The following is a 10955-nucleotide window of genomic DNA, read 5'->3' as shown; positions in this document are numbered from 1 at the left end:
TGCTACAACTTATGTCAAAGAGTGTTCTATGTTTTATTCCAGGAGTTTTACGGTTTCTGGCCTTACATTTAGGTCTTTAATCCATTTTGAGTTTATTTTTGTATATGGTGTGATCAAATGTTCTAATTTCATTCTTTTACATATATAGATGTCCAGTTTTCCTAATACCACTTATTGAAGAGACTGTCTTTTCCCTATTGTATATTGTTGCCTCCTGTGTCATAGGTTAATTGACCATATATGCATGGGATTGTTTCTGGGCTGTCTATTCTATTCCATTTATCTATGTGTCTGTTTTTGTGCCAGTATCATACTGTTTTTTTTTTTTTTTTTGGCTGCATTGGGTCTTCGTTGCCATGCGCGGGCTTTCTCTAGTTGTGGTGAGCAGAGGCTACTTTTCATTGCAGTGTGTGTGCTCATTGTGGTGGCTTCTCTTGTTGCAGAGCACGGGCTCTAGGCTCATGGGCTTCAGTAGTTGTGGCACGTGAGCTCAGTAGTTGTGGCTTGTGGGCTCTAGAGTGCAGGCTCAGTAGTTTTGTAGATTGTAAATTTGTAGATTGCTTTAGGTTGTATGGCTATTTTAACAATATTCTTCCAATCCATGAATACTGGATATCTTTCCATTTCTTTGTATCATTTTCAATTTCCTTCACTATTGTTTTATAGTTTTTAGAATGTAGGTCTTTCACTTCCTTGGTTAAGTTTATTCCTAGATATTTTATTCTTTTTGTTGTGATTTTAAATGGGATTTTTTTTTTTACTTTAGCTTTCTGATAGTTCATTATTAGTGTATAGAAAAGCAATAGATTTCTGTATATTAATCTTGTATCCTGCAACTTGCTGAATTCATTTATTAGTTCTAAGTGTGGGTAGAGACTTTAGGGTTTTCTATATAAAGTATCATGTCATCTGCAAATAGTGACAGTTGAACCATGCTCGTGACCCTGGAAGAAATTCAACTGGGTTTTGGTGTATGATCCTTTCAATATATTGTTGGATTCGAGTTTGCTAATATTTTGTTGAGGATTTTTGCATCTATATTCATTATAGATATTGACCTATATTTTCTGTGGCTTAGCATGTGATCTGTTCTGGAGAATGTTTCATATATACTTGAAAATAATGTATATTCTGCTGTTTTTGGATGTAATGTCCTGTAATATATCTACTAAGTCCAACTGGTGTATTTTGTCATTTAAGGCCATTGTTGCCTTATTGATTTTCTTTTCTTTTTTTCTAAATTTAAATGATACATTTATTGAGCTGTGCCTTTCCTACCACACTGGATTAAATAAACTTGTCAAGAAGTACGGGTTTTGTCACCTTCTGGGACATTTAGTAATTTGCTGTTCTTTCTTCTATGTACCTCTGTTAGTACGTATGGCCAACTGGACACCTGTAACAGGTAGGTCTCATGTTATTAGATACACTGGTAAGGAAAGTTATATTCATTGTGTCCTTGGTTCAAAGCAACAGGCGCTCCCTAGCATGTAAATCTTTGCAGAATCAAGTGTCTAATATTTTATATATACATATTAAAAAAGAAGCAAAGGCACTAGACTACTTGGATTAAACATTCTGTCCAAAGGGATAATACCAGGCTTTGCTTTTCCTCATCTGTAGTAAGTTTCAGGTCCTTGACAGAAACAATGTCTGCTTACATCCTCTGTTCAAGAATTTTTTACCACACTGAATTGGAAGATGTAAGTAGTGTCTCTCACTGGGGCACAGGGCAGAATAATTGCCTAACTAATATAATAAAGATAATGACTCCCTCTGATCAAATATTGGGCAGGATTGCTTGCAACTCATTTTAAGAGATTGGGGTATCTTGAACTAAGGAATCCTCAGCTGTGATCCAAACCTCTCCCATGCGCAGCATCCACCTGGATCTCTTTGCATCACCCTGTGGAATTCAGGGTGAACAAGGTGAACATAGATAATCATGAAACTCTAGCTGCCTGTTATGTCATGAAAGATAAAGTATTTTGTCTTATATTAAGGCATTTAAGTTTTATTTATTTTTGCCCAAACCCATGAAATTATCAGGCTAACATGTTGTCTTTGCGAATATGGTAAAATCAAAGACACCTCAAATTTCTTTCCAGGTTCTCCAAATTTCTTTTCTTTGGTGATAATGGGATACCCAAAGAGACATGACTTTCTTTTTTCTTTTTATCCATTTTCTCCAAGATTTACAAAAAATGCAAATTAGAGGGGGTAATGTTTCTTCTCTTTTCTCTCTCTCTTCACTCTAATCAACCCTAATTATCACCTGCAGCAATAGGTAATATTTCCCCTTTAAATGAACCAGTGGAAGACTCCCCTTCCAATAGCCACCAGGGCACTTCCTGTTTGCTCACACCTTGTTCAGTTCAATGTGAAGAATATTTATGGAGCTCCTTGTCATGAGGCACTGACACACAGACTGTGGGGGATAGAAGACACGATTATGCCCTCTGGGGGTTTATGGTGGAGGTGGGGAGCTAGAGACGTGACTTCCTTAAACAGAGTAAATAAGGCCTCTTCATAGAGCTGGTTGAGGACTAGGAGAATAGTCCCAGTAAAAAGTAGCAAATTCTCTAGTCCAAATAGTGTGTGAGGCGGGAATATGTGCCTTCTATTGTTCTATATATTAATACAGCTGATTATAAAAGGTAAGGATGAAACAAGCAGCCTAAATGTCCTTAATTTTTGTTTGTTTTCTTACTGGTGGAAGGAGTAAAGATCAATGAGTTACCAACATTGATGTAGAGTTTTGGGTGATTCAAAAATATTGCAAGTTTATTGGCTGAGCTGCAATTAGCCAGTAGAGTGCTTGAAACTAAACAGAAATGCATCTTGCTGGTATTTGTGTGTAGTTACTGTCTTCTTGGTGTACTCTGATACCTCACTATACTTATATACCGACTTCAGATGTATTCATCAAAAAGCTACATCTACACAGGGAGATCAGCTCGGTGCTTTGTGACCACCTAGAGGGGTGGGATGGGGAGGGTGGGAGGGAGGGAGACGCAAGAGGGAAGAGATATGGAAACGTGTATATGTGTAACTGATTCACTTTGTTATAAAGCAGAAACTAACACACCATTGTAAAGCGATTATATTCCAATAAAGATGTAAAAAAAAAAGCTACATCTATTCATTGGAATTATGAGGTAGGGAAAAACTGAAATATTTTAGCTTGTTTTATACAGTTATACATGTCACCATCCTAGTTTATGCTATGTCATGAATGGAGGGGATACTCGGAACAGGGGAGCCTGGAAGCACCAAGGACTGTGGGGTTAAGCATGGCTGCACTCATCAGCAGATAGAGTGAAGCCCCTTATCCTGGTCACTCTCTAGATGGTGGTAGAATAGGCAACAGAGATCTCAGGGTGAAGAGCCCAAGGAAAATGAAATCTGCCTGTTCCCTTAGGCAGCCCTTCATGGTAGCCTCCCATAACTAGCCCTTTGAATCCTTTTACACACTTGGTGATTGTAATATTGCTAGAGCATCGGACATTTTCAGATGTTAAAATCCCTGGTGACCACTTAGAAAAAAAAAAGAAAACCCAAAATATATTCAACGTATTGTTTTCGGAAAGGGCTCACACCAGGGGAGGAAGCTACCATAACAAAGCAGACAGAACTTTTTAGATGAATTCAACATCCTGTTATTTTTTGCTGCTTCAGAATTTATAGCAGGCATTGATGTGTTCCATGATGTATTTCCCTGATTTATGAGTTTTAGAGGGAGTATCCTCATTACGGACTAGTGCAGGTAGAGGAGTGTTAGTAAGACCAACCCCCTCACTGTCTGCCAGCAGTGGGCGTGGTAGCATAGGATGCAGCCTGAGTACCTCCGTCCTTTCACATCCCACGTTTTCACCATATACGTGATCTGTTTGTCGGCAATTCAGATGGCTTGATCTCAACATCTCTGTCCAAAAGTGTTATCATATGTCTGCCAGTAAGAGTAGCTCATGAAACTTAATGAAATTGGGAGTCTTGCTTACCAATCAAGGTTTATTGGGACTATTTAAGCAAACTTACAATGTTCAAACCTTCTCAGAGAATCAGGCTGACCTTGTGCTTCTAGAAGTTCCCGCCCCGAATCCTCACACTACTCAGAGGTCTCAGGTGTGTTGTGTGATATCTCTAGGTCAGTGCTACTGAAAATGGGTCTTGGGGGAGCAACCTCAGCACCAACAGGAAAGTTGTTAAAGATGTCATTTCATGGGCACGACCTCAAACTTGCAGATTCACAACTTCTTAGAATGGGGTCCTGATCCCAAAGAGATTTGTATTCATTTTCAAGGTTCAGAAAAAAATGTTTAGCTAAGTGGTTCCCATCTGGTTTCCCTTTAGGATTAGTTGACCAGTAGTAAGGAATAACATCACCTGTGCCTTCCCCACAGCGTCCATCTATAAGTCCTGTGGGATCATCAGTGCTAGTTTAATTAAGTGCTCCAGGTGATTCTAAGGTGAGGTCAGGGTTAAGTACGTGGGCTTCTGGGTATATTTGTGAGAGTTCTGAGCCAAGGAGAGGCAGTAAGTTTTGCTCTGCGTCGGCTTTCAAGGGGCTAGTCGGTGAAGCCCACATACCCCATGTTAGCAGAATTTTGGGACATTTATATGAAGAGAGAAGAAGTGTAGACAACAAAGAAAAACTCATAGATTGGTCTCCATGTAGGAGCTGATTGTTCCTGAATCTCTCCTGAGACAAAGGACAGGAGAGACTGACCTTTTTAGCATTTCAAGGTCCTTCCTCCTGTGGCTGTGCTGGGAGCAGGTGAAGGAGCTGTGCTGACACCGTTGAAGGCATATTCTCAAGATGCTGGTGTGATTCCTCAACAAATCTTGATAAGAAAAGGACCCAGTGCAGGAGGAAGAAGAGGAGGCTTGGCAGCTTCTCAGGTAAGTGTCCTGTCCTGGGTCAGAGGCTGGGTTTGCTTTTCCTCCTGAAATGTCATGGATCAAGAACCTGCAAACCTTTAATTATCTACTTTTGGTGTTCTTGCCTAGCGAGGTTGTTTTCAACTACTTTTTTTTTTTGCGCTATGTGGTCCTCTCACTGTTGTGGCCTCTCCCGTTGCGGAGCACAGGCTCCGGATGCGCAGGCTCAGCAACCATGGCTCACGGGCCCAGCCGCTCCGCGGCGTGTGGGATCTTCCCGGACCGTGGTATGAACCCATGTCCCCTGCATCGGCAGGCGGACTCTCAACCACTGTGCCACCAGGGAAGCCCCAAATTTCTTTTCTTTGGTGATAATGGGATACCCAAAGAGACATGACTTTTTTCTTTTTTTCCATTTTCTCCAAGATTTAAAAAAATGCAAATTACAGGGGATAATGTTTCTTCTCTTTTCTCTCTCTCTTCACTCTAATAAGCCCTAATTATCACCTGCAGCAATAGGTAATATTTCCCCTTTAAATGAACCAGTGGAAGACTCCCCTTCCAATAGCCACCAGGGCACTTCCTGTTTGCTCACACCTTGTTCAGTTCAACGTGAAGAATGTTTATGGAGCTCCTTGTCATGAGGCACTGACACACAGACTGGGGGATAGAAGACACGATTATGCCTTCTGGGGGTTTATGGTGGAGGTGGGGAGCTAAAGACATGACTTCCTTAAACAGAGTAAATAAGGCCTCTTCATAGAGCTGGTTGAGGACTAGGAGAATAGTCCCAGTAAAAAGTAGCAAATTCTCTAGTCCAAATAGTGTGTGAGGTGGGAATATGTGCCTTCTATTGTTCTATATGTTAATACAGCTGATTATAAAAGGTAAGGATGAAACAAGCAGTCTAAATGTCGTTAATTATTGTTTGTTTTCTTACTGGTGGAAGGAGTAAAGATCAATGAGTTACCAACATTGATGTAGAGTTTTGGGTGATTCAAAAATATTGCAAGTTTATTGGCTGAGCTGCAATTAGCCAGTAGAGTGCTTGAAACTAAACAGAAATGCATCTTGCTGGTATTTGTGTGTAGTTACTGTCTTCTTGGTGTACTCTGATACCTCACTATACTTATATACCGACTTCAGATGTATTCATCAAAAAGCTACATCTACACAGGGAGATCAGCTCAGTGCTTTGTGACCACCTAGAGGGGTGGGATGGGGAGGGTGGGAGGGAGGGAGACGCAGGAGGGAAGAGATATGGGAACATGTGTATATGTGTAACTGATTCACTTTGTTATAAAGCAGAAACTAACCCACCATTGTAAAGCAATTATACTCCAATAAAGTTGTAAAAAACAAAAAGTGTTATCATATGTCTGCCAGTAAGAGTAGCTCATGAAACTTAACGAAATTGGGAGTCCTGCTTACCAATCAAGGTTTACTGGGACTATTTAAGCAAACTTAAAATGTTCAGACCTTCTCAGAATCAGGCTGACCTTGTGCTTCTAGAAGTTGCCGCCCCAAATCCTCACACTACTCAGAGGTCTCAGGTGTGTTGTGTGATATCTCTAGGTCAGTGCTACTGAAAATGGGTCTTGGGGGAGCAACCTCAGCACCAACAGAAAACTTAAGGATGTCATTTCATGGGCACCGCCTCAAATTTGCAGATTCTCAACTTCTTAGAATGGGGTCCTGATCCCAACGAGATTTGTATTCATTTTCAAGGTTCAGAAAAAAAGTTTAGTTAAGTGGTTCCCATGTGGTTTCCCATTAGGATCAGAAAACCAGTAGTAAGAAATCACATCACCTGTGCCCTCCTCACAGCGTCCATCTATAAGTCCTGTGGGATCATCAGTGCTAGTTTAATGAAGTGCTCCAGGTGATTCTAAGGTGAGGTCAGGGTTAAGTACGTGGGCTTCTGGGTATATTTGTGAGAGTTCTGAGCCAAGGAGAGGCAGTAAGTTTTGCTCTGCGTCGGCTTTCAAGGGGCTAGTCGGTGAAGCCCACATACCCCATGTTAGCAGAATTTTGGGACATTTATATGAAGAGAGAAGAAGTGTAGACAACAAAGAAAAACTCATAGATTGGTCTCCATGTAGGAGCTGATTGTTCCTGAATCTCTCCTGAGACAAAGGACAGGAGAGACTGACCTTTTCAGCATTTCAAGGTCCTTCTGCTTGTGTCTGTGCTGGGAGCAGGTGAAGGAGCTGTGCTGACACCGTTGAAGGCATATTCTCAAGATGCTGGTGTGATTCCTCAACATAATCTTGACGAGAAAAGGACCCAGTGCAGGAGGAAGAAGAGGAGGCTTGGCAGCTTCTCAGGTAAGTGTCCTGTCCTGGGTCAGAGGCTGGGTTTGCTTTTCCTCCTGAAATGTCATGGATCAAGAACCTGCAAACCTTTAATTATCTACTTTTGGTGTTCTTGCCTAGCGAGGTTGTTTTCAACTTTTTTTTTTTTTTTTGCGGTATGCGGGCCTCTCACTGTTGCGGCCTCTCCCATTGCGGAGCACAGGCTCCGGCCGTGCAGGCTCAGCAGCCATGGCTCACGGGCCCAGCCGCTCAGCGGCATGTGGGATATTCCCGGACCAGGGCACAAGCCCGTGTCCCCTGCATCGGCAGGCGGACTCTCAACCACTGCGCCACCAGGGAAGCCCCAAGACAGCTTTTTTTTTTTTTTTTTGAATTTTATTTTATTTATTTATTTTATACAGCAGGTTCTTATTAGTTATCTATTTTATACACATCAGTGTATATATGTCAATCCCAGTCTCCCAGGTTATCCCACCCCCCACCCCCTGCCCCTTGGGGTCCATACGTTTGTTCTCTACATCTGTGTCTCTATTTCTGCCTTGCAAACCGGTTCATCTGTACCATTTTTCTAGGTTCCACATATATGTGTTAATATATGATATTCGTTTTTCTGACTTACTTTACTCTGTATGACAGCCTCTAGGTCCATCCATGTCTCTACAAATGACCCAATTTCATTCCTTTTTATGGCTGAGTAATATTCCATTGTATATATGTGCCACATCTTCTTTATCCATTTGTCTGTTGATGGGCATTTAGGTTGCTTCCATGACCTGGCTATTGTAAATAGTGCTGCAATAAACATTGGGGTGCATGTGTCTTTTTGAATTATGGTTTTCTCTGGGTACGTGCCCAGTAGTGGGATTGCTGGGTCATATGGTAATTCTATTTTTTAGTTTTTTAAGGAACCTCCATACTGTTGTCCATAGTGGCTGTATCCGTTTACATTCCTACCAACAGTGCAAGAGGGTTCCCTTTTCTCCACACCTTCTCCAGCATTTGTTGTTTGTAGATTTTCTGATGATGGCCATTCTGAGCAGTGTGAGGTGATACCTCATTGTAGTTTTGATTTGCATTTCTCTAATAATTAGTGATGTTGAGCAGCTTTTCATGTGCTGCTTGGCCATCTGTATGTCTTCTTTTTTTTTAATTTTTTAATTAGTTTCTGCTTTATAACAAAGTGAATCAGTCATACATATACATCTGTTCCCACATCCCTTCCCTCATGCATCTCCCTCCCTCCCACCCTCCCCATCCCACCCCTCCAGGCGGTCACAAAGCACCGAGCTGATCTCCCTGTGCTCTGTGGCTGCTTCCCACTATCTATCTACCTTACGTTTGGTAGTGTATATATGTCCATGCCTCTCTTTCGCTTCAATACAGCTTTTAATGTGTAAATTTATCCAAATTTTGAAAATATCACGGAGAATCTTAGGAATCCCAGTAGTCAGTGAATGGGCTATCTGTATGTCCATTACGTCTACAGACTCCACACACACCCACTCAGATGATTCTCAGAATGCGGGTATATGAGAAGTTAATTCTCCTGTCTGGCTTCGTCGTTCCTTTCCTTTCCCTCTCATATCTTCAATCACCTTTGTCACAGGACACACATAAGTAGTTGGGAAGTGTTAAACTCTGACAGTAAAGCAAAATCAGAGTTAAAGGCAAATGTTTAATGAATCACGTTCAAACACAAGCTAGTCAGTGAAGAACTTTAGGTTTAAAGGGCCAGATATTCTGCATTCCCAAGAAATCATGATCAGCTTCTTATTCTGGTTGCGAATTTTCACATTGCATTTTGCAGCCACAAAATTAGTTGTACATTTTTGCACATTGATCTACCACCAAAAGATTCAAATTAAGAGACTGAAAGAAAACATTTTGTATCTGTGTATTTTAAAAAAATCTGTCGATGAACAATGAGCCAGGCATCAGTTTCCTATGGGGAGAACGTTCTCATGGAGTACTGTAAGGCCAAGTCAGTCCACTTCATTTCTTTTTTTAAAAAAATTTATTTATTTTTGTCTGTGTTGGGTCTTCATTGCTGCACGCAGGCTTTCTCTAGTTGCGGCGAGCAGAGGCTACTCTTCATTGTGGTGTGTGGGAGTCTCATTGCCGTGGCTTCTCTTGTGGAGCACGGGCTCGTGGCATGTGGGCTTCAGTAGTTGGGGCTTGTGGCACGCGGGCTTCAGTATTTGTGGCATGCAGGCTCAGTAGTTGTGGCACACAGGCTTAGTTGCTACGTGGCACGTGGGATCTTCCTGCACCAGGGATTGAACCCGTGTGCCCTGCATTGGCAGGCGGATTTTTAACCACTGTGCCACCAGGGAAGTCCCAGTCTACTTCATTTCTTGTTCTTTAACAGATTCTGTGGTGCCGCCATTGCCCTGTTCAGGTTCAGGAAGCTCACTCAGTGGTGTTGCAACATCCTCATAAGGCAGCTTGTCTTCTCGCCTAGCATCGTCAGTCAAATCCAAGATCCCTCCATCTCTCTGTACCTCATTGTCTGTTCTCCTGCAGCTTTGATCTTGCCAGGTATTGCCCATCACAGGGTCTTCCCAGACAGGCAGTGCGTACGTTCCCCGGGCAGGGCAGTTTTATCCATCTCTGTTTTGGAGTTCTGTAAACGTGTAGTTACAGTAGCAAAGCTGGAACGCCTTTTCCCGCCCCAGGTGTATTTCTGTTGCTGTAAAAGAGGGACATGTCCTGCCCCATTCTTGTGCTCTTAAATCCTCCATGTATTCTTCAGCTCCAGTGATTTTTCCCTCACATTCACAATGAAAGCCAAAATCTTCCTCCTGGCCTGTGAGGACCTGCATGATCTGGCTCTTCGCAGTTTTCTTTCACTTTGAACGAACATTAGACATTTTAAGTGTATTTGCCCCAATTCATTAATTTAGTATACCTATTAACTTATAGACTTCTTAAATATATTAATGCTATAGGGGCACTTGTAACATTGCCCACCATATTTTAAAGTCTCAATTGTTATAATATAATAGTTATTAAGAAATTAAATAAGTTTATCTTACTTAGTATGAAGCTTATGGGTACTGTATCCTATTTTTTCACTTTCTGATTAGTTCTATGTCAAAATCATGATTTTACATTAAAAAGATCTAATATAACAAGCTCAAATAAAAACATGTTTGGAAAGAAGTGAATTAGATAATTAGTAGGTATCCATATTTATGAAAATGTTTGGTTCACTTCAAGCAAAAAGTAGTCAGATTTTTCATTTACTTTTCTCAATGTGTGAGATCATGGTATAATTTAATCACAACAGTTTATTTTATGTATCAGTGATTCTTTGCATATTTTACAACTTTCATGTTCTTTTATTTATAAATAAGTTTTTTTTTTTTTTCTAAAGAATGGTTTACAGGGGGCTTCCCTGGTGGCGCCGTGGTTGAGAGTCCGCCTGCCGATGCAGGGGACATGGGTTCGTGCCCCGGTCCGGGAAGATCCCACATGCTGTGGAGTGGCTGGGCCCGTGAGCCATGGCCGCTGAGCCTGCGCGTCCGGAGCCTGTGCTCTGCAACGGGAGAGGCCACAGCAGTGAGAGGCCCGCATACTGCCAAAAAAAAAAAAAATGGTTTACAGACTTGATATTGTGTATGTATAGCAACAATATATTAATAATATGATAAATTTCTCTACTGTCATTTAAATAATTCGTTCAAAATTTTCATTAGAGACTTTTAATAAATGATTGTAATGCATTTTCCGTGAAATTCTCCTGCCTTGCAACACATA

At 41.3% G+C, this 10955-nt stretch overlaps 1 pseudogene across 1 annotated transcript; it reads right to left on the bottom strand.

Moving 5' to 3' along the window:
- Nucleotides 1–9130: 9130 nt before the first annotated feature.
- Nucleotides 9131–9745, bottom strand: LOC308605811 (anaphase-promoting complex subunit 13-like; annotated as a pseudogene). The gene is made up of 2 exons: nt 9543–9745; nt 9131–9187 (listed from the first exon to the last, which is right to left on the bottom strand). The product of its transcript is annotated as an anaphase-promoting complex subunit 13-like (transcript).
- Nucleotides 9746–10955: the final 1210 nt, after the last annotated feature.

Source organism: Mesoplodon bidens (genome assembly GCF_964165515.1).
Source record: "Mesoplodon bidens genome assembly, chromosome: 18".
NCBI classification, from domain to species: domain Eukaryota; kingdom Metazoa; phylum Chordata; class Mammalia; order Artiodactyla; family Ziphiidae; genus Mesoplodon; species Mesoplodon bidens.
Note: the sequence above shows the minus strand (reverse complement) of the source record. Positions and strands in the feature narration are given on the sequence as shown.